Source organism: Phaseolus vulgaris, chromosome 3, assembly GCF_051622355.1.
Source record: "Phaseolus vulgaris cultivar YP4 chromosome 3, ASM5162235v1, whole genome shotgun sequence".
NCBI lineage: Eukaryota > Viridiplantae > Streptophyta > Magnoliopsida > Fabales > Fabaceae > Phaseolus > Phaseolus vulgaris.
The window spans coordinates 26115852-26140454 of record NC_143500.1 but is presented as its reverse complement, the minus strand read 5'-3'; the positions used below and the strand labels follow the sequence as shown (position 1 = coordinate 26140454).

General features: G+C 27.6%; 1 pseudogene; it reads left to right on the top strand.

The window, feature by feature from the left end:
- The first annotated feature begins 7112 nt into the window (after nt 1–7112).
- LOC137805833 (uncharacterized) lies at nt 7113–18685 on the top strand (annotated as a pseudogene).
- The last annotated feature ends 5918 nt before the right edge of the window (nt 18686–24603 follow it).

Sequence of the window (24603 nt, the reverse complement as noted above, 5' to 3'; positions counted from 1 at the left end):
TGTTGTCTTTCATCGACATAATAGTGAAGTAAATTGCAAAATTCTGATAAGGCCACCAAAGCTTTTGTTAAATTTGGTTGTGGATGTAGGGAATTTTGTCATATCCATGCACTCTGTGAAGACCACAAATTGATCTTTGATAGTGGAGTAACCCCAATTCATATGATGGTGTTGTTAGTGCTTTGAAAATTCAAGATTGTATTCTGAATTTAATTTTCCAAGGACAATGTTCTGATTATAGAGATTCAGTTACTATTATAAATAGATGTAATTTGCAAATTGTTGTAAAGTCTGTATAGAAAATTAATTGTTTACTTTATTTTAGTTATCAAATTTTGTTTAAATACATGGTCAAATTTTGTAATCTAATATTAAATATTCTTATGGAATGTTATTTTGTATAGTTTACTTTGAAAAGAGACATGAATGTGTGTTATTTTTTTTTTCCTCATTAATGTATTTAATTTTATTATTCGCATTAATGTATTCTTCAGACAAACTTTAACGTTAAGATTCGCATTATATTATTCTTCAAAATTCAAATTCAATTTCAAAATCTTCAAAATGCATATTAATTAATATTAATATTAATATTCAAAATTTAGAATTCCAAGATCATTAATTACCTTTCTGATTCATATCTTCTTTTTTTGACTTCTCTGTTGCTGCACACTTATTTCCAATTCCCACATTATTATTATTATTATTATTATTATTATTATTATTATTATTATTATTATTAATCTTCAAATATTTAATTTTTCATATTTTCAAATTTGACAATTCCAAGATCATTAATTACCTTTTTTATTCATATCTTCTTTTTCTGACTTCTTCTGCACACTTATAATTCCAAGATTATTATTATTATTATTACTAATAATCTTCAAATATTTATTTTTTCAGATTTTCAAATTTTAAAATTTTAAAATTTCAACAACATTAATAACATTAATTACCTTTTGTGATTCATATCTTTTTTTTCTGACTTCTTCTACTACACACTATTTCCAATTCCAAGATTATTATTATTATTATTACAAATGTTCAAATATTTAATCTTTCAGAATTTCAAATTTTAAAATTTTAACAACATTAATTACCTTTTTGATTCATATAAAATGTCCAAGATTACTATTATTTAGCATTTCATTCAAATTCTTAAATAAATACAAAAATTAAATGATTTGATGTTTTACACAAATAAAAGTTGTTTTAGTTTATAAAAGTTAATTGAAAATTTATAAATATCAAATACCATTAAATAAATGAAGTTTTCAGTCATTTAGATTTTTCAACTCATGATTGTGGTTTCCTTGTACTCCTTTGATTGTTTTTTTCAGCTCCATGTGAAGTTCATTAATTCTAATTTTTATTTCCTCAAAACAGTAAATCCTAAACCCTAAGAGTACATTGAATGGAAGTGATTCTTTTTGTTGGATAAAGAACCTATTTTGATGTTCATCCTCTACACCATAAGACCTTTATTTTTGTTTTGGTTTGTTTTCTTAATAGTCAAGGTAGGATCACTAGTGTGTGGTTAACAATGAGGCTGAAAGGGGATAAAGATTTCATCTTTTGTTTTTTTCCAGAGAAAGTGTTAAGAAAGTTTGTATTATAGATAGATTTAAGTCAAACATTCATTTGTTTCTTCATTTTCATGTTTGCACAAGATGTGTTGATAAAGTTTTCATTTTTACACACATATCCCATTTGGTTCAAAACACTTTTCTAAAATTTTAAGATCTGACATTCCCATTTTCTACTTTCAGTAAATTTACGCGTGCGTTGCATTAATGTTGTTTTGTGCTCTTTGTATCCAACTTTTTCTCTTCTTTGATTTCTTTTCCTTTTTCATGAATCTGTCAACCCCACAGCTACTTTCAGAGGTTTGTATCTTCATTTTCCTGTTTTGCAAAGTAAGTATTAAAAAGTTTTCATTTTTTCAAATATCATTTTGTAGAGATCTGATTTTATACTTCTGCCGACTTTCTTTCATTTGGTTCTTTTGTTTTTATTACCTGATTATGTTAAGTCATTATCTCACTTTTTCTCTTCTTTGATTTCTTTACAGTTTTAGTAATCTGTGAACGATACCATTACTTTTATAGCTTTGTTTCTTGATTTTCATGTTTTCAAACTGATTCCCCAGTATATCAAGCACCAAGGAAAGATTTTTTCCTTCTTTCGTCCGCATGCAAAAGCAAGAGTCTATGGTTATATGAAATTGGTAAGACTTCTCTGTTAGGGTTTCCACCTTTCTGTCTATGTTTTGCATCTGTGTATTCTGGCAATCTGTGTATTATTTCAGAAATTTCAAAGCAAGGGTTTTTTTGGTGCTAAACAAGAATCCTCTTTTTCAAATGTCCTAAGCAAACCTACCGAAAGTTCCATTTATTTGAATAGTAGGGTTTTCCGATCATGCTAGGAATTTCAAAAATGGTGTACTTTCTTTTCAAATGTTTTCTTTATTATGCAACCTGAATTTTAAAAGTCAAACCACAAGTTCATTAATCGCAATGTTGGAAGTAGAATTGTTTGCACATTTTACAGTTTCGATTTTTAATAGGCTTAATCTCTTATGTATGAAACCTGACATGCTTAACTTCGTTTTTGTCATTCATTGAACATTTTTAAACTTAAGTTTTTTGTCATTACCTGTATATTTATTTAATGTTATTTATGATTATTTTTGTCTTATGACATATTTGAACTAAATCCATCTTTATTCTTAGCTAAAAAACTATATCCCATTTGAAAATTGGAATGTTTGTTTTTGTCTCACAATACTATTATACTTTATTATGTTTTCTTACTATTTCCAGCTATTTCACTTTGAAATTTTAAATTTGTTTTTTGATATTTTTGAAAATAATTCTGTACCACCTCCTCAGTATATATATACGTATATGGGTATGTTTTGTGTTTCACATTGACCATTGCATTCTACATTTTCCTTTTACTCAAAGGTCACCCTTACAATGTCTGTGTTAAGACAAAATACAAATTGTGTGAAAGATGTTAATCCACAAAGTGAAAATTGGATCTTGATAGCAAGGGTTATACGTCTGTGGTTTGTTTCTGATTTCAAGAAAACAAAGTTTCCATTCTCCATTGAAATGGTGATACAAGACAAAGATGTAAAATACTTTATCATTTTCTTTCATATTTTTTTGTACTACAGTTTAATGTAATTTTTATTAATCATGCTTAATGTTTGTTGCTATCTTTCAGGGTGATAGAATTCATGTTTCCGTTAGAAGAACTCTAATTTATAAATTTCAAAATGATATTTTTTAGGATAAAGTTTATTTCTTCAATTTCTTTAGTGTGTCTACTAATTCAGGATCTTATCGAACTACCTGTCACCAATACAAAATAAATTTTCAGTTTGGAACCAAAGTAACCTCTGTTGGTAATGATCTGGTCTCATGTCCAAAACCTCATTACACACCAATTTATGTGTTAAAGGCGCCTGGTTTTGATACGGACTACTTAGTCTGTTAGTAATATTCTTTTACTTGAACAGATTTCTTTCGACATGTTTTTAAATGAATATGTTTTTATAGATGTTATTGGAATATTAACTGGTGTGGGAACTGAAAGAGAGTTGAATAGATCAGGGTCAACAACTAAGTTAAATGTGATTTCTATTGAAGCTGATGGGTAAGCTAATATTTTGTACCATAACGAATCCAAAATATTTTTTCTTACAATTGTAATTTTAACTTACAACAGCTACCGCATTGAGTGTACTTTATTTGGTAACTATGTTGATGAGCTCAATGCATTTCTGTCATCTGGAGAGGTGGAAAATATTGTCATCAGTGTGCACTTTGCTAAAGTAAAATTTTTCCATGGTATGTGAAGTGATGAATTTCTAATTTATTTAAATTTTTTTATTTGATTATTTTATTTACATGATATTTGTTATAAAACAAAGCATTATATTTTAATGTAGACAAGGTTTTTCTACAAAATTGTTTGGATTGTACGTTAATAATATGTAATGATAAGTCCAAAGATGCAACCGAACTCAAGAAAAGGTTAATTTAATATATTATTTTTCGATAATTAAAATGTATGAATCTTTCTAACCACAACTTTTACATGTGTAGGATGATTGAAAGTACAGATTCTCCTACACAGGGACTCAGTCAATTGTGTGATTCTGGAAAACAGAATGTTGAGGATGAATTCATCAGCTTCATTCATAGAAATACTATTCAAGGCCTGAAAGATTGCAAAGAGGTATTACTAATGTTTTTTAACAGTTTATTGAAATGGATTATTAATATTTTAAGATCAATTTTTTTCTTTTTACAGGAAAACACTTTTGTTATCTTAGCTACAATAAAACATATTGTAGCTGATGACAATTGGTGGTACACAGCTTGCTTATGCGGTAAAGTTGTTTACCCTGATTCCAAAATGTTTTTTTGTGAGAAATGTAACAAATATGTTATCAAAGTCCAACAGAGGTAGTGTTTGTACTTGCCTGAATTTATTTTTAATTACATATTACATATTTCTTAATACTTATTACTTATTATATTATTATATTAATTATTTTTTACTAATTTTAATTATTAATTTGTTAATAGTTAACTATTAATTGTATTCGTTAAATTATAGATAAAATTTGTAAACCTTTATGTATTTTATATTTCAGGTATAAGCTGAAGCTGCGAGTGATTGATGAAACGGATTCCACGACTTTCGTTCTATTTGACAGGGATGCCACTACACTGATCAATAAATCTTGCGTCGAATTATTTGAAAGTCATGATAAGGTAAATTATCGAACCATGCATATGTTTATTTATGCATATAAGAAAAGGTTATTATATTAATTGATATTTTTTTTTAATATTTAGAACGGTGATTCTGGTGTACTACCAAAAGACTTTGATATTTTGACTGACAAAGCTATGTTGTTTAAAGTTGGTTGTGTTAAAGATCAATCTTTTAGGTTTGATCAATCATTCCGTGTCAAAAAAAGTTTGTATTGATGATAGTACTATACAAAGGTTTTGTGAAGGTCGTGTTGAAAATGTGGTATGTTTCCTAATTTCAGTGTATTCTTACTTACATTTTACCCTTAAATTCGTTATTTATACTGTTTTTACTTAATTTAATTTAGTTATCATTTTGTGAAGGAACTTCATTCTCAGAAGAAAAGACTGTATACTATTAAAGATGTCCAACAGGATGAGTCTTCTGTACCACTTTCTCAGGTAATTATCATTTAGAGTATTAACTTAAAAAAGTGAATAATTTACTCTTACTAATATGTTTTGTTATCATCGCAGGATTTATTTAATAAATTTTCCACTGAAGCTGCTGATTTGCAATCTAAAACTATTGATTTAGGCAGTGATAGTGTCTTAGGTACTGCTACTGAATTAGTTGCTCCATGGGTTACAAGAGATTTTGCTTCACCTGCTCACACACCCGATGATGATATCCCACTAAGGATATTAAGGAAAAATATCAAGATCGAAAAGGGAGTAGTATAATTTCATACTGTTTCTCTAATGTTTTGTAACTTGAATGATCTATTTTCATGTATTGTAGACTTTCTTTAATTTATATGTAGAACATATTATGATGTATTAGTACAATTATATTTTTAAATTTCTTTATGTAATATTGCTGGTTTCATATGTTGACATTATGTTTGAGGTACGTACTGACTTTATAGTTCATTTTGAAGTTGTTATATTTTGTTTTTTTTTTCAATTTTATGTCTACATTTTAATTTATTTAATGAGTTTGTTTTTGTGTAATTCATATTATTGCATTCTTTTTGTAACTTTATTTTGTAACAATGGTTCTTTCATGAAATTTCAGAATCGTAATGGTAAGTGCCTCAACTTTTACTTTTTCTTTAATTCATAAATTTATATAGAATTATATAATATTTTATTAATTATAATTTGTGTTTTTTTTAAGGTTATTGAAATATTGTTTTCCTTTTCCAGGTATTGTTTTCCTTTAGTACAGGTATTGTTTTTTCGTCAATTCATTTTTTATAGATAATACCATAGTATGTGATAAAAAAAATATCTTTGTGTAATGATATGTTTGTCCTTACGAGAAATATTTTTTTTTTTAAAAAATTCCCCTTACACTCAATCTCTAAGGATTCAAACGGATATAGAGGATAAAATTAATTACATGTCAGAGCAATTAATGCATCAGTTCATTTTTTATTTTTTATTTTTGCATAAACTGTCTCTTTTGTATCCTTTACACTTTTTTCAAAGTATTCATTTCATCTTCCAAGCCTAATTAATTAAAAATTACGGATAAAAGTAATAATTATAGAAGTTAAATGTATTATATTTTAAATTCAATATGAAATTATATTTTGAATTTTAAATTTTAATTATAGGTAGGTTATTTAATGTTTGAGCTTAGGTTTAAGTATTTAATTTAAATATATGTATATATGTATATATAATATAATATTTAATATATTTAATGTTTAATATATTTTATATTATATATTTATTTTATACTTATGTATATATTTATTTATTTATTTATATATATATATATATTTATTGGACAAATTATAATACAGTTTTATGTATTAGATTAATTATACGTGTCATTAATATTCATTTTATTTATTTATGGAAATAGTTGTATTTTTTATTAATTATTATTTGTTAATTTGTTAATAACTTATTTAAACAGAAAAAACCATGTTGTATAAGGCAATGGAAAATGGAAACGTCAAAGAATAATTACAGGTAAAAACTCACCTACTATGCTTTTTATAGTTTTGTCTTTTCGTATTTATTTTTCTTTACTTTAATATTATTTATTTATTAATTATTATTATTTTTTCTTAATTTATTTTACTAACATTATTGGATTTTAATTATGTTTTTTATTATTTAATATAGGAACTGAAAAGACATGTTGCTTCAGAGAGAACTTAGCGTGGATTTGTGACTGAAAAGGTATGATTGCTATATATAACTAACGTAGGGCTTTTTATTACTCACAAACCTATTGCTATCTTCTCTGTAACTTCTTAAATTACTCTTCTCTACATCTTCCTTACTTCCATCATCTTCATCTTTCTTTTTCTCATTGTCATGGCTGTCATTCCTGAAGAGATCGTAAAACTTTCTGCTAGATGTTTGTTTACAACAGTTAACATTCATGGGGAGGTATTTTTTTTTTTTTTTTTCTGAAATTCCTTACTTTTCATACTTTTTTCAGTTCTTTGAGTATTTTTATGGTTTTAAAATGGATAGAATGGACACGTGGATCGTGCATTCACCATCAAGTTTGAAAATGAACTGGATGAGGAATGGACCCTCAGCGACAGTCAAGGCAATATTCATATAGTATATTATAACAAAGATATACTTTGTCCCCAAATTTTGTATGGATGGTCCAACCTGAGTCATTTTTATAGGTTTAAAGGTCACCACAGTATATTGTTTCATTACGTGGGTAATAACTCCTTCAAAATAACTGTTTTTATGGGGGAGTTATGTGAAATGGTTATAAGAAATTTTCTGAAGGATGTTCAAGGGAGGGGGCCGCTCAACAATGGCCCCTTTATACATTTTGGCTTAAAGTTGAGTTCAAAACAGGTCTTTGGAGATATGTGGTCAGTTTAGCATCCTTTCTTTTTAAATGGTTATTCATATATTCTATTTCTTTTATTAACTAATAATTTTGTTATTGTTTAAGGATCTGCCTTCTCTTTTTGCTGAATATGTTCGTAGAGGGAAGTTCAAGAAGGTTACTCTACATGGATGGCTACAAGATGTGGAATGCAACGTTTTCAAGTCCAGGTTTCCTTCCAGAAGCGTTACACTCTGTAGCGGGTGGAAACAATTTTGTCGTCTTCATTCTATTCGTGAAGATGACAAAATTATATTTGAATGTTATAACAAGAAGCCCTCTTCTGATATCAGGGTTCTACTACTGATGACGAGTCACTACAAAAGACTTAGTGCTTAGGATAATCAATTATTATTTTGAACTATATTAGTTTGTTTAAGTTAATTTATTTTGCAAGTATTGCTTCGTTTTGTTGGGAAGCATCTAGTTTCCACTTTGAGGAAACAAGAACAATTTATTTTGTTTACTCTTTATTTTTATTTTATTGTGGTTATGTTTAATTAGCTCATTTTATTTCTTTGTATTTATTGTTTAGGGTTCCAATATTTTCAATATGTATACATACTGCTTTTAATTTTTCATTTCTTATCTGGCATATTAATAATGCGTTGGCATTTCTAAATATACTTAACGCTATAAGAATTGTCAGTATATTAAAATAATCATAAACTTGTTTTAGATTGTGGAATGCATGCATATTAATTTGATTTTCTATACATTGTTTATGTTTATGTTTATATTGGTTATTATTAATTAATTAGTTATTGATGTATTAACTATTTTATTTATCTCGAAACCTTTTGATGTACATGTGTTTGTTTTTCTGTATCATTTTTCTAATTTTTAGAAATTTTTATAAGTACTATTTCATTTTAAAAATATTTCTTATATATTTATGTAGGTGATTTCATAGTTCAATATGAATTTGCCTACAATCTGTTTCTACTGGAAGAAACACACATTTTTTTATTTACAAGGACTTGATTTGGTATAATGTAATGAATTATACTTTTACTTGCAGTAATTATTTTGGAGTATTTTTTGCAGGTTGAACTTAAAGAAGGAAGTTGGTCTTTAATACTTCATTTTTCATGTATATATCTTATGGGAACATAGTATAAGAAATCGTTTTATTTATTTTAAATTAGTTTAAATTATTGTAATGTATTGTAATTTACTAGTTATGAATAAAAATTATTCTTTCACTTTTACATATAATTTGTGCGTCGTTAACATTGTAAAATTGTGTAATTTTAATGTTACTTTTTTTTGTATTATATTTAATTTAATTTAATTAAATTTAAACTTCTGAATTTCACTATTTCTATATTCCTCACTTTCACAATTTTTATATTTAGCCAGACTTATTATAATGTTAAAGTGCAATAAAAAATAAGTTAAAATGTTGAATAGCATAAAAACATTGTTAAGAAAAGCTAAAATAGCCCAAGAAAGGAAATTTATACTATTTTCAAATAAAAAAAGTTGTATAAAATAATATTTAAGACTTCGAGAACTTTCAAGTAATCATTAGTTCCACACTGAGTACAAATTTCGAAGTTAAATTAAAAATTAAAAATAAAAACAAATTAAAAAAAACTAATATTAGTGCAGATTCAAAATAACTTAATAACACAATTTTCACTGTAAATCATTAACAAATGACCGAAGAAGTTTCTGGAAAAGCACATAAAGTTGGTTCTGCTAATATTAGTTCAAACTCATTTTCCCCTTATCATCTTCATCTTCTTCGACATTCATAAGCCAACTGATATCTATTTGTTACATTTTAGAAACAGCCTTTGTCTCAGCATCAGATAACAGACACCCGATCTGCTCTACATGGCCTACTATGTTTCTGCTTGATTCTGGGAGATACAACTGAAACGCTGTAGAACGGAAAAGGTAATTAAAACATGGATCTTTTTTCATTCCGACCATAAATATTAATTAAAGGCGCATGCATTTCTTAAAAAACAGGTTGTTATATATAATATTTCTCTATTCTTAAGCTTTAAGACATAAAAACTGTTTCTCTTCTACTTTGATTTCCCAATATAGAACTTGGTAACCATAGGCACTGTAGAGGTATCCATGGAATGGAAAAGGTAATTAAAGTTTAGATCTTTTTTCATCCTGAGCCTAAATATTGATTAAAGTTTCCATTTTTAAATGTTTTTAGTTCATAGATTTAAGGTATATACATTTCATAAAAAAAAATGGGCTTATAATAATAATTTTATTTACCATTTTTTTCATTTACATTTTTTTTCTTTGATTTCTGTTTTAGTGAAATTAGTAAATACAGAATGAGCATATTTGTTTTAGTCACTTTTTTTTTGCGGTATACATATATTACGTGTTCTTGCATGCTGTGTATTATTTCAGATATATCCAATGCAAGGATTCCTTTTTTTTTGTTAAACAGAAAAGTTGTTCTACAATGGTGCAAAAGAAAGTTAGCCAAAGTTCCTTTTGTTTTGCTTATTAGGGTTGTCAGATCATGGTATATTTTTTTAAATTGACATACTTTATGTTTCTGTTTTTGGAGGTTGCTTCGTTCTTTTGTGGTTTAAGAGATGACTGTTCCTAGATAAATGTCGGTCTAAATATATTACTATATTTAATATTTACTATATATATTATTATATATACAATCTGATAAGTTTATTCCCTGCAGGTTTCCTCTTTTAAAAGTCAACCAACAATTCATTAATGAGAATGCTTAAAGTAGAATAGGAATTTGTTTTCATATCTTAAAAGTTAAGTTCCCCTTTTTCACAACAACTTCTAGACATGCATTGCATGAGCTTTCTTCATTGAACATTGATACTACCTAAATTTGTAAATGTTTTTATGGTTGTTAGTATTTGAATTTTTTAATTATGTTACATTTCTAAGTTTGATTGTTTATTATGCAACATAGAGAAAAATGGTGCAAGTGTTATCCCTTTTCAAAGGTAAATTTTTGGTTGAACATTTTTAAGTATTAAATATCATTATTATATAATTATATATAATTAGATATGATTATTATATAAAAATATTACACATTTTTATTTGTTCAATATTTTAATATTTAATTAATAATTGTATTATGTCAAAGTAATAGCATATAAGGAAGTCTCGTTCCTGACCATATACAGTCAAAATTGGCGCCAAAACAAACAGCCAAAACAAAGCTACCGGGAACAATATATTTTACACACTTACTCATGAAAACAGTACATACTTTTATGGCTGAAAATATTTGTTCTTACTACAATACTCCCTGAAGTTCAGTCATTCAGCTTTCAATAGTTATGGAGCAACTGAAGCAAAATATTAATAGAAGAAATAGGATTGTTAGCCTTTCTCAAACAAATTCTAATGTATCAGGTTTAGCAACTACAATGTATATTTAGATTTTTAAGTGTCATATATACATACATATAGATATAGATATATATTTAAAAATTAGTTTCAGAAAACAATTTCATAGTCTATTATGATGTATATATAATGAACCCTCATGCCAATTTATGGTAAAAATATATTGAAAAAATAAATGGTATGTTATAGTTCTTAATAGATTTATTGTTTGTTTATGATTTGACCTATTTTTTTACATGGGTTTTATTTTCCAGAGAATCAAAATCCAAACACAACATGCATATCTGAATCCAGCAATGGTAAGCATAACTTTAAGTATATTGTTTACTTCAAAGTACTCTGTTATTTATTTATGATTTTCTTTGTGATTTCCTTTTTTTAGTTATCGCAGATGATAATGGAAAATATGGCAGAAGAAAAAGAAAAAATATATTGTATCAACTGCGAAGCGGAAAAGTCAAAACAACAGGTAGTGAACATAATTACCTTTTTTTATCATTAATAATACTACATGTCAAAATTTATCCATGTATTTTTATTTTGAAACAAGTTAATCCAAATGGAATACACTTAACTCATATAATTTTATGAACTTAATTTTAATGGTATGTAATTTTTTTATTATATATATTTAAAAATTAGGTTCATAAAAGAAGTTAATAATCAATTATGACGTAAGAGTGAATGAACTCTCAACACAATTTATGGTAAAAATATATAAAAAAATAGATGGTATGTTATAGTTTTTAACAACTTATTATTTGACATGGGTTTTATTTTCCAGAGAATCAAAATTCAAACACAACATGCATATCTAATTCCAGTAATGGTAAATATAACTTTAAGAATATTCTTTACTTCAAAAGTACTTTATCCTATTTATATATGATTTTCTTTGTAATTTTTTTTAGTTCTCGATGCTGATAATGGAAAATATGCCAGAACAAAAAGAAGAAATATATTATATGAACTGCGCAACAAAGAAGTTAAAACAACAGGTAGTGAAACCTAAATACCTTCTTTTTATATATATTTAGATTTAAATTTATATTTAAAATATAATTAACATTATTTTTCATTTCATATAGAATGTGTAAAACCAATTCAAATTAATTTTCAATTGATATCAAATGTGTAAAAGAAATACATAGTAATTTGTCATCCCTTTACCTTATTTATCACTCATTCTGACTTTTTGTTGTAGGTGGAAGTACTCCTAACTCATGTCAAGATCTTGGTTCTCCAGCATCACGAATTATGATAGCAAATATCCATGTTTATGAGAAGGTTACTCCCAACAATCAATTAATGCTTTCAACAACCAAAGTATTGTCATCAATTAGTACTGTTAGTAATGTAGAACTGCTTCAAGGTTAGTGAAAACGTATTATAAATTATATTCATTACAATTTAGACTAATACTACATTAAAAAACATTTTAATTTTTATATATACTGTTTTTGTGGAATCATTTTTTTTTATATTAATCAGATGTTGCCAAATCTGCAAGGGTAGAGGGGGAAAACTTCATTTATGATCAGCGAGAAAAGGTTGATCAAAGAAGAGGTAATAACAATGACATTTTATTTCATTTAACTCTCGCAATATGTCATTCAATGAAATTTGTAATTATAGTACTAAAGTCAACTCTTATGCCTCATTTATTTTTGTGTAGGTCAAACTATTGTGAACTCAAGTAAGCAATTTTTGTGTCAAACTTCTCAAAATACAAGCATAAATGATTCTGTCTGTGCAAACCTGACTCCTGACCATGAATTCAACACCATGCATTCAATTACAAAAGTATTGTCATTAATGAGTGCAGTTAGTAATGAAGAATTTGGGCTTACAGTGCAACTTCATGGTTAGTTCTTAATGGATCATTCGCCTGTTTTGATTACAATTATAGTATTATTACAAATATACAGATAGTTTAGATTTATTAAGTATAGTACTAATTTATGTTTTACTATATTTTTTCTAAATCAGCTTAAATCATTAAGTAGTAATAATTATCATATATATATATGGTTCAAACACACTGAAATGTTAAAGTTCTTCAAATCATTGTTGAAAGATTAACTTTAATGTAAAAGAATTTATAAGTTCTTATATACTGATGTTAATGGATTTATCTTATTCTATCACTCATTGAAAGTTTTTGTTGTAGGTCAAAGTACTCTTAAATCAAGTCAGAATTTTGCTTCTCAGACATCTAGAATTACAGGCTCAAATTTCCTTTTTTTCTCACAACCTTACTCCTAAAAATGACTTAAACATGATGAATTCTACTACCAAAGCAATGTCATCAATGCAAACAATTACTCATGGAGACATTAGCCTCACTCAACATCCTCATGGTTAGTTTTCGATCCATTATTCGTTATATTTGATTACAATATATAGCAATAGCACATTAGAATTTTATTTCTTTATTTTTTTTAAACTATTTTTTTCTTTGTATTTGTGCACGTTTTGGTAAAGCTGCAAAAGGGTGATCAAGCTAGAGGTAGTAGAAATATAAACTAAATGAAAAATCATTTAATGAAAGACACACTTTTTTAACCTAAATCATTGTGTTTCTGAATCAGTGACCCCTAAGAATCATTTGAACGTGATGGATGCAACTTCTCAATCATTGTCATGTTTACAAACAATCTGTACTACCCCTAAATTTCAAGGTTAGTTCAGGAAACCAATGTAAATTATTTTTCGTTATTCTTTTTTGATAATTAAATTTCAAAATCATACTTATTTTTTAGTACTAATTAATTGTTGCTTTAGAACATATTTTGTCCAGGTAATTCAGTTGCAGGGAGTGTAAGGTATGTAGTTAGTAACACACTAAACTTACATAACAAGTCTGGTACACACAGTGTTCAAATCCTTGAATCAGTGACTCAGAGATTGAATTTTGACGAAAATGTCCAAAATGAAGAAAATAATGGTACTAAAAATTGTTAATTTATAATTTATTTATTTTTTAAATTTTGTAACAACCACTTTCTTTTATTATTTTTTGTTTCAGATGACACAAGACAAGTTTATAGTTCTGAATTATATTCAAAAGCTGAAAATGAAGGTGCATATCTTTAACTCTAACTTCTTCACTTCTTCATGCCAACTAAATCAATTTATCTCAGAAAAGTAATAGATCACCTTTCTTAATTTTCTGAAAATAGCTACTGTTGAATTTGGACAACCTACTATTCAATGTGAATACTGCTTGGGCGAGGTCTGGTATAAGAAAGATCTCAGAAATCAAAGACTTATGTTAACGTTGATTTTTCTATTTGTTGTCAAAAGGGAAAAGTACAACTCCCTTTCTTACAAGAACCTCCTAAATTGTTGTTAGAGTTATTAAATGGGCAAGATAGTCGAAGTCAACACTATTTACAAAATATTAGAAGTTACAATAGTATGTTTTCATTTACTTCAATTGGAGGGAATATTCAGTCTTCGATAAATGATGGATATGGACCTCCTCAATTTATTCTGCATGGACAAAACTATCATAGGATTGGAAGCTTGCTCCTCGATAGTGGATTATCTCCTAAGTTTGCACAACTTTACATATATGACACTCAAAATGAAATAGATTATCTCATTTTGGGTATGTGTTATATTCAGTTACTTTAATGATTTACTTTCTATTTACTGGATTAATTCAAAGATAATTTTTAATGATATATTTTTAAAAATTGCATGTCGAAAGTGAAAAAGGTGAAGTTTGACAAATCCTAGATTGAAGATCATACCAAGATGATTGATGACAACAATGTTTTGGCAAAAAGTTTTAGAAGAGTAAGAGATTTTGTGCATGATGATGTAAATTCAGATTTTGCATTGAGGTTATTTAGACACCGATGCAAAGATCCAAGAGTGTACAATACCCCTACAACAGATGAGATAGCTGCATTAATTGTGGGTGATATGAGCAACATGGATGTAGGGCGAGATATCATAGTGAAAAAAAAATCAGGACAAATGTTTAGACTCCATGAAACACATGCAACCTTTATTCCATTACAATATCCATTAATATTCCCCTTTGGAGAGGATGGGTATCAAGAACAGATTCCAATACGGAATTCTGGAAGTAATAGCAGAGAACGTAAGAGAAGTCGTATTTCATCAAGGGAATTTATTGCATTTAGAATTCAAGAAAGAAATGTGGAGTTTGGGAATATAGTCAATTCACGTCGATTGTTTCAACAATTTTTGGTTGATGCATATACAATGGTTGAAGCTCAAAGATTGTCGTTTATAAGGCTAAACCAAAAAACAATCCATTGTGATATTTTACAAGGTGTACAAGAAGCAATGAATCGAGGAGAAACAAATTCTTCTGCAATTGGAAAGCGTATAGTTTTACCTTCATCTTTTACAGGAGGAATGAGGTATATGTTCAACAATTGCCAAGATGCTATGGCCATTTGCAAAACATTTGGATATCCAGATTTATTTATCATTATTACCTGCAACGTAAATTGGTCAGAAATACGTGACTTTGTTACTTCAAAAGGATTAAATGATGTTGATAGGCCAGACATTGTTTGTAGAGTTTTCAAGATGAAATTAGATCAAATGATGATTGACTTCAAAAAACATGACTATTTTGGCAAAGTTAATGCAGGTAATCCACATTAACCCATATTTAACAATTTCTTTGCTATATTATTATGTATTACATTTTGAAGATTTTTTTTCATATTCTTATAGGTATGTACACTGTGGAATTTCAAAAAAGGGGTTTACCTCATGCCCACATATTACTGTGGTTGGATGGAGAGAAAAAGTTAAGAAATCCAACAGATATTGATGGAGTCATTTCTGCAGAATTACCCAATGCAATTTTATATCCTAAATTGTCAAAGGCAGTGGCAACCTACATGATACATGGCCCTTGCGGGGTAAGTCGAATAAGTTCACCTTGCATGATTAACGGTAGATGTTCGAAATTTTACCCCAAGAAATTTAAATTGTTGACTACTATTGATGAGGATGGTTATGCATGTTATAAACGTCAAGATAATGGAACATTCATTCTTAAAAATGGAATTAAGTTGGACAATAGAAATGTTGTGCCATATAGCCCTTTGCTACTACTGAGGTATCAAGCCTATGTTAACACATAATATTGCAACAAATCAAATTCAATCAAGTATTTGTTTAAATATGTGAACAAGGGTCCAGATAGAGCCAATTTGAAAATTACTACTGCTGATAAAGACTCTAAAGAGACCCCAATTATTGATGAAATTAAACAGTATTATTATTGTATATACATATCCCCATATGAAGCTGTGTGGAGAATATTTGCCTTTGATATTCATCATAGATGGCCTCTAGTTTAACGATTGACTTTTCATCTATTGTACGAGCAACCAATTATCTTTAAAGACAATTGAAGAAATATTGAACTTCAATGAACATAAAAGAACAATGTTTTTAGCTTGGTTTGAAGCTAATAAAATTTATCCACTGGGAAAAAATTTGACTTATTGTGAATACCCTAGATATTTTGTTTGGATGGCAGACAGAAGAGAGTGGAAGCCAAGGAAAATTGGTGTTAGTATTGGAAGGTTAACATATATTCCTGCAGGGTCAGGGGAATTATATTATCTGAGGTTATTGTTGAATTATCAAAAGGGTTGTTGTAAGTATGATAATATCAAAACTGTTAATGGTTTCATTCACAAAACATATAAAGAGGCATGCTATGCAATGGGGCTATTGGTAGATGATAAAGAGTTTATTGATGCCATTATAGAGTGCAATGACCTTGCTTCAGGAAATCAGTTGAGAAGACTCTTTGTTACCCTTTTACTGATGAATACTATCTCTAGACCAGATGAAGTGTGGAACAAAACATGGAAGTTGTTATCAGATGATATTTTATACCAAAAAAGAAAGGAGTTTGTCCTACCAAGTATAATTTTTTTTATTTGAAATTTATAATTTATAATTACTGTATGACATATAATTTCTTTCCTAGGTCTTAGAATTAAAGATGCTCAAATACAAAACCTTTGTCTTCTACAAGTAGAAGAGTTATTAATTTCAAATGGTAAGTGTTTGAAAGATTTTCCAAGTCTGCCAGAACCTATTCATTCAGATTCGTTTATTTATCAAAATAGATTCATTATTGATGAATTGAATTATGACAAAATAGAAATGTCTGAAATGCATTGTTCTCTTTTTCAAACTCTTACTCCAGAGCAAGTGGAAGTCTATGAGAATATAATGACAACAGTCCTGTTAGAACTTGGTGGTTTTTTTTTTCTTATATGGTTATGGGGGAACTAGAAAAACTTTCACGTGGAAAACTTTGTCCACTTCTATTAGATCAAAAGGGTTGATTTTGTTAAATGTAGCTTCTAGCGTTATAGATTCTTTGTTACTTCCAGGAGGAAAAACAACTCATTCTACCTTTTCCATTCCTTTGGTAATAAATGAAGAGTCAACCTCTAATATTCCTCAAGGAAGTCTTAGGGCCAAATTGTTGATCAAAACGAAATTAATTATATGGGATGAAGCCCCAATGATTAATAGGTTATGTTTTGAAGCCCTGGATAGAACTTTAAGGGATGTCATGAGAGCTGAAAGTGAAGAAAATGCTCTTAAACCTTTTGGTGGTAAAGTAATTGTATTGGGAGGAGACTTTCATCAGATATTACCTGTTGTAAAAAATGGATCAAAATATGACATTGTGAAGGCAACATTAAATTAATCGAACTTATGGAAACATTGCAAAATCTTAAAACTTACAGAGAATATGAGATTAAACAGTCATACATCAATGCAAAGTCAAACAGAAATAAAAGAGTTTGCTGATTGGATACTTCACATTGGAGATGTAGATATGGAGTTAAATGAGTTGGGACAAGGAATGATTGAAATACCAGAAGTGAATTTAATTTTAGATGTTGAACAACCTTTACTGCAGTTGATTGAGTTTGTTTATCCCTCCTACATAAACAATGTGACATCTGATGGTTCTTTTGATGATGGTGCAATATTATGTCCAACAACAGAATGTGTGGATCAAGTGAATGAATTCATTTTATCATTAATACTAGGATCTGAAGTTACTTATTTAAGTTCAGACAGTCCTTGCGAATGTGAAGAACAAGAAAATACTCAAGCTGAGTGGTTTACAACTGAATTTTTGAATGATATCAAATGCTATGGAATTCCTAATCATTGTGTTAAATTAAAAGTCGAAGTTCCAATAATGCTTCTAAGAAATATTGATCAAGCCAATGGACTTTGCAATGGAACAAGATTACAGGTAACTCACTTGGGGAAAAATGTTATTGGTGCCAAAGTTATTACTGGGAAAAATATAGGTGATCAGATATTTATTCCGAGAATGAACTTGACTCCTTCGGAAACAGGTTTGCCATTTAAGTTTCAAAGAACGCAATTTCCAATATCGCTGTGTTTTGCCATGACAATAAATAAAAGTCAAGGTCAAACTCTCAATAAAGTTGGTCTATATCTATCGCGTCCAGTCTTTACACACGGACAGTTATATATTGCTTTTTCCAGAGTAAAATCTAAGAAAGGGTTGAAGATATTGATTTTGGATGATAATGGTATTACCACTAATTTCACTACTAACGTGGTTTACAAAGAAATATTCGAAAATGTTTGAAGTATTAACTTACAGCCTTACATATGAGGTATGAAAATTCTTTAATTAATTGAAATATATTTTTATTTCTCATATCTTTTTTTGTAATATATGAACAACAATTTAAGAACTGATATACACTGTCTCTAATAGGTTTTGATCAATGCTTTTGTGTGACACAAATATTAATGGTCATCTTGAAAGTATGGTACGCATTCTTTATCAATTGTAGAATGTGTTAGATCCTATTCTAACATACCTTTGTCAAAGTTTGTTAATTTCATTAATGTTTTACAGGAATTACTTATAAGAAGAAACAATTTTGTAACATTAAAGTTCATAAATGATGAATCTCTAAAGCACTTCATGAGGATGCTTCTATGAAGCACTTCATAAGGATTATTCTCTTAAGCACTTGATGATGTATGCTTACTTAAATTATTAATTTACATAATTTATTATTTCTATTACAAATTTCGTGTATATATTTGTGTACTTAATCTATTATTCAGGCTCTTGAAAGGCAATGTGAAATTGTTGATTTATGGAGTCAAATGCTATTCAGGGCTACGAACTGGATGATCATATCTCATTCAACATTGATTGAAAAGGAAGTAATTTTAATGATGAAATTTTATGTATTATTAGCATTGCTTGGACAGTTTTAGAGTCTATTCGTTACTCTCTACATATTATTTAATTTCTATTCAAAATATAATTTGATGATTTGTAGAATTACTCTTTAAAATTTCTTTGTATAATGTTTTGGTTTCATCACAGGACACAATGTTTCAGGTATGCTTAATAATAGAGTTAAAACAATTTCTTAGACTTCAATACATTTATATATTATATATATAAATTTTTATTATTATCTTATTTTAATCAGGTTTTTTTTATTTATAACTGATATAATAATTTTTTTTCTTGAATATTTCAGGTGAGTTATTTGTTTCAAGAAACTTTACAGGTATGTACAATATCTTATACTTATTCTTCAAATCATATGTACTAATTTGTAGAACTATTTTTCAACAATTGTTACAGGAATGTAAAATTATTTTGTTTCCTAAAAATCTATTATTCATGATTTTTTCATAACTTTTATAAAATTATTTTCTCTTATTCTCATCATTTTTGTGTACATTTTAACAGTTTGTTTTATTATTAATAGCAATGTGTTTTATTAATTATTAGCGGTTTTACTATTTGGACAATTTTAGTTTCTATTTGTTACTCAGTACATATTATTTAATTTCTATTGAGAACATATTTTGATTTATTAATAGAATTATTCTTTAATATTTCTTTGTGTAATGTGTTGGTTTCATCATTGGACAAAATGTTTTAGGTATGCTTAATATTGGAGTTAAAACAATTTGTAACACTAATTACATTACTTTAATTAGTTTTTTTATTTATAACTAATATAATAATATAATAAATTATTTTTCTGAAAATTTTCTGTAACATTGTTTATCTTTAGAAACTTTACAGGTATGTCAATTACGTTATACTTATTCTTCAAATACATGTACTAAATTGAATAACGAATTATTATTTAAATGGTTGATAAATTGAATATAATATTTTTACGACAAATTGCATGCTATGTCTAACCATGATTTGTTATTTAATCATGCTCTGTTTTTATTACTTATAACTTATACCTTAAATGCATTATATAAGTTATTGTGGTCATTATATATCAACATTATGCTCAACAAGATACAAGGTAGATCATTTCTTATTTTCAAGGCTTTTGTTTATTGATACATGGTTGCATTAAATAGGTGTCAGAATAATTAACTCAATAATTTATTTTATTCTTTTTGAGATAGAGTGTGCCCTTTGTATTTTCCTGATACACTTTTTTGGAAATTTACTTGATTCTTCCTATGCAGAGTTAATGAAGCAGGTAATCATTCATCCCAATTTCCAAATTTTAGGATTTCCAAATTTATTTTTTTACACAATAATTTTTTTTTTAAACATTATTTTAATTTTAACCTTTAGATTTACATGCTTATTATTATTATTATTATTATTATTATTATTATTTATGTCAAATAATTATATGTTGTCTGTAATGATTTTTTTTTCTGGGGCGACTTCTTTTTATGTTATATTTCTCATCATCAAACTTCTTAAAAATGAACAAATTTATTATTCCAAAACATTTATTAAATAAAACAATTTTTTTAAATAAAAAAAATATTTAAAGGCTTTATTTATTGATACATGCGTGCTTTCCATATATCTTATAGCAATCAACTCACAAATTTACAGATATTGTCACCTACTTGATTTGTATTTTTTTAGATTGAGTCTGACTTACTTGATTTTGTATTTTTTCAGATACACGTGGCTAATGTAATCTCTCTTACAGAGTTTTCAAAATATTCATTCCTCTTTCCTATCAGATTTGGTAGATATAGATAATCATTTTAACATTAAACATTAATAGTTTAAATTTAAATTTCGCTTCCCTACAATCATTTTTTTATATAATTAAAATTTAATTCATTTTCAATATTATTTAAATTTAACTTTATTTTTATTATAATTAAATATTAAAAAATTTATATACATAATATATAATATTATATATTATATAATTATGTATTCTGTATTATTATATTGAAGTATGCCTGTTATAATTCAGTTTAATTGTTATTTTTTAATATTATTAAAAGATTATTAATTAATTAATATTAATTAATGTTGTACTTGAAATGAAAGAGACCCTGGACAAACAAAAGGTCATAACATTGTGGTGTTTTTTATTATTCACAACCGTACTCTTTTCTACTTAAATCTTCTATAAAATATCCTCATCTACTACTTTCTTTTTGGTGCTTTCTCTATTATTCATTTTCTCTCCTACTTACTTCTTGGCGTTTTCTCCATTACTCATTTAATGACGCCCGGTGCTGAAGAAATCATTAGACTTCAAACAAGAGGAGTCTTTTGGTGCATGAACAGCCGTGGTGAAGTATGTATATTTATATTTCTTTCAAAAATTTCTTCTTTTAAACATTTTCTTCATTTGCTGACATTTTTTTTCTTTATTTGAAAAACAATAGCTTGGTTATGTAGATCGGGCTTTCGCCATCGAGTTTCAAAAAGAACTTGGAAAGGAGTGGACCCTGGCTGATTCAGAAGGAAACGTCCATATAGTGGAATATAACGAAAATTTATTGTCGCCGGAAATATTGAGTGGATGGTTTAATTTGTTTGATTTTTATGGTTTCATATATGATAACTACATTTTATTCCGTTATGTGGGTCACAACGCTTTCCATATAACTGTTTATATGGATGACGTCCCTCAGAGTGGAGTAAATCGTTATTTGGACGAAATTGAAGGGAAGGAACCCTTAAGCATTGGCCCCTTCGACCATTTTTCCATAAAGATGTCTCGATTAAGTATCAAACTCAGTTATCTGGTTAGTATAAAATTGATTTATTTAAAAATGCTCTGTATTATATTCTACTTCATTTCTATTTACTTATTATTTCGATATTGTTGTAGGATCTTCCTGCTAAATTTTCACAATATATTCGACAAGGGAGATTCAATAAGGTTACTCTGCATGGTCTACTAATGGATGTGGAATGCAAGGTCTTGAAAGGGAAGTCTCCTTCTAGACGGATTAAACTTGGCAAAGGGTGGAAGAATTTTTGTAGTCTTCATTCTTTTCGTGAAGGAGACAAGATTATCTTTGAATGTGATGCGAGAAATCCTTCTTCTCATATCAGGGTTCTGTTACATACTTCTATTCACAGTTTAAGCTATCCTGCATAATTTCTTTTATTATTCTCATAGCATAATAGTTACCAGTGATTAAGAAAGCTCAGACATATTTATTTTTCTGCTTGGACTTTTTTGGAAACCTAAACAGTTAGGTACTCTTTATGTTTATATTATATTCACTATATGTTTCTGTTTAGTAGTATTCATATTCTATTTGTTCATGCATTTCTTGCAATGTGAATACATAAATTATTACAATTTTGTTTCATTATCTGATATATTTATAATAGGTTGGCATTATTACATATGTTTAACGCTATAACAATTGCCAGTATATTAAAGTCATAAAAATCTTTGGTCATATTTTTTATTTTATACATTTTGTGTTAATATTAGAGAATGCTTATATTCATTTTATTCTTTGTATATTGTTTATTATTAATTAGTCATTGAAGTATTAATTGTTGCTTTTTTTATCTAGAAACCTGATGATGTATATATGTTTATTATTGTTGTATGTTTTTTAAGATCTTTAGTTATTTATATAATAGTATTTCATTGTATTTATATTTCATTATGTTTTATTTGTATTATATTACATTACATTTTAATTTAATTTATATCATAAAAGGTGACTTCTTAATTTAATATGATTTTGTCTACAATATGTTTCTGAAAGAAACACACATTTACTGATGGTTTTTTTTAATAATTGTACTTGGTATAATCTAATGAATTCTATTTTTTAATTGCACAAATTTTTTGGAGAGTTTTTTTTTTTTTGCAGATTAAATTACAGCATGAAGATAGCATGAGGTTGGTGAAGAGGACTTCATTTTCACCATAAATACGTAATGGATACATAGTATTAGATAATTGTTTATATAATGTATTTGTTCAAATTATTGTATTGTTATTGTATTGTAATTTATTTATTATGGCAAAAATATATTCATGAATTTTTAATTATTTATGTTATGTTATATTAAATTCATTAATAGACTAAAAGTACGTAAACTTGCAATATATTTAATTTCATTTCATCAACTTAATAATTTATATATATCTAAATAAAATTATTATTTCTAATATTAATATTTACATATAAAATATTAGAAAAATTCCCGTGCGTTGCACGGGTCAACGTACTAGTTTTTATCATTTGAAACCTCACAACCTTTGGGAATCCATTTCATAAAGCCTCTGGGAACAGAAAATTTCCTTATTTTGCAGAATCTAACAGAATGACCTTTCTTCATGCAATAAAAGCATGTAACAACCGGTTGTTACGACTTAACAATCGGTTGTTTTACTGGCTGTTTTGAAAAATTCTTCGAAAACTTATCTTGCTTGTTTTGTGGATTAAACCCTAATCCAGCTCTTCCAAAAACACAGTTTTGAGATGCCAAGACATTCTCAAAGTTAGATTTTCCTTTTGAAAGCTTATCCACAGTACTAACAAGGTAGTGCACTTCCTTTTCAAGATTTTCACAATTTTCACAAATGAGAGTGTCACACTTGCAAGAAGAGTTTTTGCAATGAGTTTCTAGATTTTCAAAATCACTTTTTGATTTTTTCAGCTCTTCTTCAAGTGCCTTAACTCTCTTTTCAAGCCAGTTGTTAAGCTCTTTCAATCGATTGTTTGAAAGAACCAATCTATTAGCTTCATCATGTGTTTCTTGAAAAGCTTCAAGCAATTCACTATAATTTCAACATTTAGAGAAGCACATGAACTTACATCACTTTAGCTGCATGACTCAGGATCTCCTTCTGCAATCAAGCATATGTTTGCCTTTTCTTTTTCACTTGATGATGAGTTTGATGAGGAGACTTCATTCTCATCCCAAGCTATGTAGGCCCTTTTTTACTTTCCCTTCTTTTCTTTGTAGCTTGACTTCTTCTCCTTGCTTTCTTTATTTGGGCAATCTGCCTTTATGTGCTCTTGCTCACCACAACCAAAACAAGTATAGTTATTGGAATTAAAATCATTGGATTTTTTGTTTCCATACCTTTCTTTGTTGGTGTCTTTGTTGCGGTTCCTTTTCAAGAATTTTCTAAACTTTCTAGATAGCAAACTAAGGTTCTCTTCATCACTTTCATCACTGGATTCTTGCTTGCTTTTGTGCTTGACAGCTTTTAAGGCAATACTCCTTACATACTTGTCTTCACTTTCTTGAACATT